Raw genomic sequence first — 8233 nt, 5'->3', positions numbered from 1 at the left:
ACATGATTGGGGAATAAAGATTTTATCAGACAAACAAAGTTTTAGGGCATTTATTACCACTAGTCTTGACCTACAATAAATTCTATAGGGAATTCATTAATTTAAAATGAAAGGATAGTAAATAGCAAGAAGAAAGTATAAGAAAGTATGAAACTTATTGGTAAAGGAAACTATATAGACAAAACCAGAATATTGTATTACTATAATGGTTGTGCATAAATTATTTTTAATTCCAGGGTAAAGTTATAACACAAAAGTGTTAAAACAACAGTGGATACCCACTCCCTTCTGACCTACAAGTTTCCTGCTGAAAAATCCACTGAAAAGTTCAGGACATTATTGTTTCACTGCTGAATTCAATCAAAGAATAAAAGAAGAATTAATACCATCCTTCTTAAAACATTCCAAAAAGCAGAAGTAGAGTGAATACTTCCAACTCATTTTATAAAGGTAGAATCATTCCAATGTCAGAGCCAGACAAAAATTAAAAATAATAAAATTACAGGCTAGCACATCTAACAAACATATATGTAAAACTCCTCAGTAAAATACTAGAAAACCAAATTTAATAACACATGAAAATATTATATCATGACCAAGTGGGATTTATCCATGGTATACAGTTATTTTAACATATACAAATCAAAAAATGTGATACACCACATTATTAGAATTAAAAAAAACACACGATCATCTCAATAGATGCAGAAAGAGCATTTGCTAAAGTACAATATCCATTCGTGATTAAAAAAATAACCTCTCAATAAAATAGGTATAAATGGAAAATTTCTCAATATAATACAGGCCATTTATTAAAATGCCACAGCTGCTGGTTCCTCTCAGAGCGGAGACGGCAAATGGCGGACTTCAATACCTACGACAATCGGGCCTACAGCAGCTTTGGCGGGGCAGAGGGTCCCGCCGCAGTGCTGGTGGCCATGGTTCCCGTAGCCAGAAGAAGTTGCCCACAGAGACCCCCTACACAGCCTACGTAGGAACTCTACCTTTTAATAAGGTTCAGGGCGACATAGATGCTATCTTTACGGATCTCAGTATAAGGAGTGTACGGCTAGTCGGAGACAAAGACACAGATCAATTTAAAGGATTCTGCTATGTAGAATTCGATGAAGCAGATTCCCTTAAGGAAGCCTTGACATACAATGATGCACTGTTGGGCAATGGGTCACTTCATGTGGACATTGCAGAAGGCAGAAAACAAGATAAAGGTGGCTTTGGATTCAGAAAAGGTGGACCACATGACAGAGGAATGGGTAGCTCTGGAGAATCTAGAGGTGGATGGAATTCCCTGGATGACTTCAATTCTGGCTTCAGGGATGACTTCTTAGGGGGCAGGGGAGGTAGTCGCCCAGGTGACCGGCGAACAGCTCCCGCCATGGGCAGCCGCTTTAGAGATGGCCCTTCCCTCCGTGGATCCAACATGGATTTCAGAGAACCCACAGAAGAGGAAAGAGCACAGAGACCACGACTCCAGCTTAAACCTCGAACAGTGGCGACACCCCTCAATCAAGTAGCCAATCCCAACTCTGCTATCTTCGGAGGTGCCAGGCCTAGAGAGGAAGTCCTTCCAAAAGAGCAAGAATGAGCCTGCGGCTGAGAGGGAATGGGGCATGGAGGGTTAGAGCAGGACCACAGCCTGCAGCCCTCCTGCAACCTCCACTCCCGCGTCTGCCATTGGCCTCCTCACAGTGGAAACACAGCTTGTGAGTGCATGTCAGCTGTTAACAAGTGGTTTTTAGTACATTCTGGGCTTTGCTGTATCTATCTAGTGCCTGTTTGTGCATTTTTTTCTTTCTTCTGCTGCTTCCCCTTTTTCCTTCTGTCCTTTTCCTCCTGCTCCTTGTTTTCCCAGCAGCACATGGGGTTCCTTGGAGGAGCAGAGGTGGCCACCCTCAGGGGGACGTGTGGGCTGCGGTGCTGCGTCATTTTTCTCCTTTGCTTTCTGTTTTTCTTTAGACAGTGGCCCAACTCCAGGCGTTTCCTTTCATTTCCTCAGTGCTTCTCTTCTGACCTGCATGTTGAGTTCTGTATTGCTGGGGCTTCCAACAAAAACCAGTCACTGACAGAGGGAATGGCAGGGACCTTGTTGGTATTTGGCTGTGATGGATATAGAGAATCGGAGGCACCTTGTTTTCACAACTAGGATAAAAATATCTGCAGGGTCCCTTCCATTCCTATTTAGAGGGAGTCCTGGCTCGATGACCCCCTCCCCAGTGTACTGTCCAAGCAGATAGGCTCACATGAGAAATAGTGAGGCTGAAAGCGGGGGCCAGGGAAGAGTGGTAGGGAGTCCACGGAGAAGATACAGTGAATGCTTGCATGTGTTCATACGTGTTTGTTACTGCTCTTTCGAGGCGGTGGTCCAGCTAGTTCACTTTTTTCACCGGGCGTGGTTGAGGTTCCCCTCTCTGGCCAGGTGCAGCGAATGGCCGCTGGTTTCTTTTCTGCTGGGCCAAGGCGCTTTGGGGATGGAGGGGGTGGTGCTGGCGCTGCGCTGGGCTGACTGCGGCCCAGCGTTTCCCCCCATCCCTGTTGCCTGTGTGTTTGTATTGATCTGTTCCTAGTATAGGCAACATAATGAGATACTGTGCTTCCCACCTCCCCTTCAGTTCAGAGCCACAATGGGTCTAGAATCTGGTACTTTACTCATTTCCTTTGATAAATTAAATTGTACTATGCAGAGCTGTCAGGAACCTTCAGATAGCCATACAGGACTGCAGCTGTCTAGGTCTGTGGCCACATCTTGGGGACACACTGGATTGTTCCCATGTGCAGGGTTCAGCACTTACTTGGGAGTGCTAGGGGTTAGGCATTTGAGCTTGAACGCCTGTGTGTGAACAGATGAAAAATCCTTCAGTACCCAAGTCCCAGTCTGTCCTATGGGGAGCAGTTTGGGGGCGGCCAGCAGCAGGAGCCTGGGAAAGAGACCCTCGCCAAGTGATGGCCGGGCCAAGGTGGCCTGGGGCACCCAGCAGAGTATGCTTAGTAGCTGGCCACCAGCCATCATCCTTGGTTTTCCCTACTGTGTCTTTGTGAAAAGGCCTCAGCAATCCACAGAACTCTCTCTCTCCTTCCTTCCACCTGTCAGCTTCTCTGCTTCCAAGATAAGAAACATTTGTGTAACACCAATACTCAACTTCAGAAAGACATGCATTATGTGGTTGTAATCAACCCCGATGCTTTCAGATGACCTACTTACATCTTCAATGTGGATAAGATAAAGAACAAAACAAATGCATCTAAACTTCTGGGCAATCCAGTTGACTTTTAAATGTAAGAATGGAATTCCAAACACTTAACACATTCAGCTATATGACAGAAAGTAAATCTATGGATATGGTATTTTGTGAATGATCTTTAAATAAAAGAAAACCTTACATAATATTTACCAAAAAAAATGCCACAGCTAACATTATAATCAGTGGGGGAAAACTGAAATGTTTCCTCTAGGATCTGGTAAAGGAAAGTATGCCCACTCTTGCCATTTTCATTCAACACAGTACTGCAAATACCAGCAAGTGAACTCAGACAAGAAAAAAAAGGATGCAAATTAGAAAGAAACAACATTATGTTTTCAGATAACATAATCCTATATATAAAAACAAAACTCTAAAGACACTGTATAGTACATTCTCACACTGCTTATAAAGACATACCCAAGACTGGGTAATTTATAAAGGAAAGAGGTTTAATTGACTCGCAGTTCTGCAGGGCTGTGGAGGCCTCAGGAAACTTACAATTATGACAGAAGAGGAACAAAATGTGTCCTTCTTCACATGGCAGCAGCAAGGAGAAGTGCCAAGCAAAAGGGGAAAAAGCCTCTTATAAAATCATCAGATCTCGTGAGCACTCAATATCATGAGAGCAGCAGCACAGGGGTAACTGTCTTCATGATTCAATTACCTCCCAACAAGTCCCTCCAACAACGTGTGGGAATTATAGGAACTACAATTCAAGATAAGATTTGGGTGGAGACACAGCAAAACCATATGAGACACAAACAAAAATTGTTAGAACTGATAAATGAATTCAAGAAAGTGGCAGGATACAATCTCGATATGCAAAAACGAATTGTGTTTCTTTCTTTCAACAATGGTCTATCTGGAAAGGAAGTGCAAAAAGAGATCTAATTTTAGAAAGCATCATAAAGAATAAAATACTAGGTATAAATTTAACGAAAAAGATGAAAAATCTATACACTGAAAACTACAAAACATTGATGAAAGAAACTGAAGAAGACACAAAAAATGGGAAAAAATTCCATGTTCATGAATGGAATAATGAAATTCGTTAAAATGACCATACTGCCATATAGATTCAATGCAATTCTTATAAAAATTCCAATGGCATTTTTTACAGAAATGGTAAAACCAATCCTAAAGTTTATATGAAATCACAAAAGACCCCAAATGGCTAAAGCAATCTGGATAGAAAAGAGAAAGCTGGAGGCATCATTACACCTCCTAATTTCAAATTATATTACAAAGATACAGTAATAAAAATGATATGGCACCAGCATAAAAACAGACACATAGACCAATGGGCGCAACAGGGAATCCAGAAATAAACCCAAGCACATAGTATGAACCAAATTTTGACAGGAGCACTACATCTAGAATGTAATATTGGAATAGTCCCTTCAATAAATAATATTGGGAAAACTGGATATCCACATGCAAAAGAATGAATTTGGACCCCTATCTTACACCATACACACACACACACACACACACACACACACACACACTCACAGAGAATAAGACAATCCTCAAAATGGATTAAAGACTTAAAATATAAGACCTAAATTCTTAAAACTCCTAGAAGAAAACATAAGGGGAAAGCTTTTTGACATTAGCATCAGCAATAATATTTTTTTAAGATAAGGCAATAGCAAAGACTTGGAATCAACCCAAATGTCCATCAGTGACAGACTGGATTAAGAAAATGTGGCACATATACACCATGGAATACTATGCAGCCATAAAAAAGGATGAGTTTGTGTCCTTTGTAGGGACATGGATGCAGCTGGAATCCATCATTCTTAGCAAACTATCACAAGAACAGAAAACCAAACACCGCATGTTCTCACTCATAGGTGGAAACTGAACAATGAGATCACTTGGACTCGGGAAGGGGGACATCACACACTGGGGCCTATTATGGGGAGGGTGGAGGGGGGAGGGATTGCATAGGATTTATACCTGATGTAAATGACGAGTTGATGGGTGCAGCACAGCAACATGGCACAAGTATACATAAGTAACAAACGTGCACATTATGCACATGTACCCTAGAACTTAAAGTATAATAATAAAAAAATAAAAAAAAAGATAAGGCATAAAAAGTTCAGGAAACAAAAGCAAAAATAAAAACGTGGGACTACATCCAACTAAAAAGCTTCTGCACAGCTACAGAAACAGTCAACAAAATGAAAATGTAAACTATTAATTGGAAGAAAATATTTATTAGCCATATATCTGATAAGAAGCTATTTCCCAAAATATTTTAGGAGCTCAGTTAATAGTTGAAGAATAACTCAAATTAATTCTTCTAAAACATAATTAAATACCTCAATGTAAAGATGGACAAAAGAGAGAGTAGTGGAGCAAGTTGGCTGAATAGAAGGCTCCATTTATTGTGCCTCCAGCAATCAATGGAGCCTTCTATAACAAATTATTACAAAAATTTAATAACTATCTACACAAAGAAAGCACCTTTATAAAAAAAACAAAAATCAAGTGAGCAATCATAGTACCTGGTTATACCATTTTATCACTGAAAGAGACACTGGAATTGGCTAGGAAAGACAGTCTTGAATTACAAATGCAATCCTTTCCCCATGCCTTGATAAAGGTTGTGTGGCATAGAGAGAGAATCTGTGCACATGGTAGAGAAAGAGCACAGGGATTGTGAGACATTGCATTGAACTCAGCGCTACCCTGTCACAGCAGAAAACAAAACCATGCTGAACTCAGCTGATGCTCACCCATTAAGGGAGTATTTAAACCAGCTCCTCTATCCACAGGTGAATCGCACATCCCAGTGGTGAGAACTTGAGTTCCAGCATGCCTCATTACTGCAGGGTAAAGAGCTCTGGGGCCTAAATAAACTTGAAAGGTAGTCTAGACAAAAACAAACAAACAAACAAAAACCCTACAACTGCTAGGTGTATTCTACTGCTGAACTGGGCTCACAGCTAGTGGCTGCAGTGGGCATGTGATCTACTGAGACAACAGCTGGGAGCTAAGGGAGTACAAGCACCATCAAATCCCCAACTGCAGGCTGCACAGCTCATGCCACCAAAAGAGACACCCTCCTTATTCTTGAGGAAAGGAGACGGAAGAATAAGATAACTTTGTCTTGCATCTTGGATACCAGCTCATCCACAGCAGGATAGGGCACAAGTCAAAGTCATTGAGACCGCTTTCAAGGCCCTAGCTCCCAGATGACAAGTCTAGACCCATCCTGGGACAGAAAGGAACCCACTGCCTTGAAGGGAAGAACTCAGTTCCAGCAGGATCCATCACCTGCAGACTAAAGTGTCCTTGAGGCTCGAAGAAGCAGAAGTGATACCCAAATAGTATGCTATGGGCCTTGGATGAGACTATGAGACAAGCTAGCTTCAGGTAAGACACAACACCTTCTCGCCTTTGGTGGCTAAGAGAAGAGACTTTTGCTGCTACAGAATAGCAGAAGGAAAAGTAAAGGGGAATTGATCTTGAACCTTAGATATCAGCTAAGCCACAGGAGGGTAGAGAACCAAGCAAGCTCTTGGAGTCCCCAGTTCCAGGCATTGGCTCTAGAGCAGTATTTCTGCACCTGCTCTGGACCAGAGGGGAGCCCACTGTCCTGAAGGGTGAGTTTCAGGACAAGTAGCATTCACCACAAGCTGAGTAAAGAGCCCTTGAGACTTAAGGGAACATCAGCAGTAGCCTGAAACTACTCCCTGTGGGCCTGTAGTGCTGGTGACCATGGCGCAAAGCTGCCCTGCCTGTGGAAAAGAAAAGGATGAATGGGAAGGGCTGTGTCTTGTAGTTTGAGTGCCAGCTCAGTTGCAGAACAATAGAACAACACATAGAATTCTAAGGTTTTTGACGACAATGCCTGTTTCCCACAAAACACCTTTGTACCCGACTGGGGCCTGAGAGAACTTGACACACTGAAGGGAAGGTCACAACTCTTGACTGGTTCACCATCTGCTGATTGTAAAGCCCCAGAGCCTTGAGCAAACATAGGCAGTAGCCAGGTAGTGGCTGAATGGACCGTGGGTAAGACCAAGTGCTGTGCTGGCTTAATGTCTGACTCAGCACCATGATAATGTTGGTGGTCACAGTGGTACATGTATTACTCCACCGCCAGCTTCAGGCAACTCAACACAGAGAGGGATACTTCACTTGTTTGGGAGAGAGTAAAGAAAGACAATATCTAGTTCTAGATCCTTGAGGAATCGCCATACTGTTTTCCATAATGGTTGAACTAGTTTACAATCCCACCAACAGTGTAAAAGTGTTCCTATTTCTCCACATCCTCTCCAGCACCTGTTGTTTCCTGACTTTTGAATGATCGCCATTCTAACTGGTGTGAGATGGTATCTCACGGTTTTGATTTGCATTTCTCTGATGGCCAGTGATGATGAGCATTTTTCATATGTCTGTTGGCTGTACCATATGACCCAGCCATCCCATTACTGGGGATATACCCAAAGGATTGCAATTATGCTGCTATAAAGACACATGCACACGTGATGTTTATTGCAGCACTATTCACAATAGCAAAGACTTGAATCAACCCAAATGTCCATCAGTGACAGATTGATTAAGAAAATGTGGCATTATATACACCATGGAATACTATGCAGCCATAAAAGGGTGAGTTTAAGGCCCTTTGTAGGGACATGGATGCAGCTGGAAACCATCATTCTTAGCAAACTATCACAAGAACAGAAAACCAAACACCCATGTTCTCACTCAGGTGGAACTGAACAACGAAAGATCACTTGGACTCAGGAAGGGGAACATCACACACCGGGCCATCATGGGAGGGGGAGGGGAGGGATTGCATTGGGGAGTTATACCTGATGTAAATGACGAGTTGATGGGTGCAGCAGACTAACATGGCACAAGTATACATATGTAACAAACCTGCATATGCACATGTACCCTACAACTTAAAGTATAATAATAATAAATAAAAAAAAAAAAAAAAAAAAAAAAAA

General features: G+C 42.1%; 1 pseudogene across 1 annotated transcript; it reads left to right on the top strand.

Moving 5' to 3' along the window:
- Nucleotides 1-857: 857 nt before the first annotated feature.
- Nucleotides 858-3397, top strand: LOC101017852 (annotated as a pseudogene). The gene has a single exon (XR_002519461.2). The product of XR_002519461.2 is annotated as a eukaryotic translation initiation factor 4H pseudogene (transcript).
- The last annotated feature ends 4836 nt before the right edge of the window (nucleotides 3398-8233 follow it).

Source organism: Papio anubis, chromosome X, assembly GCF_008728515.1.
Source record: "Papio anubis isolate 15944 chromosome X, Panubis1.0, whole genome shotgun sequence".
NCBI classification, from domain to species: Eukaryota; Metazoa; Chordata; class Mammalia; order Primates; family Cercopithecidae; genus Papio; species Papio anubis.
This window is presented reverse-complemented; position numbering and strand designations above follow the sequence as displayed.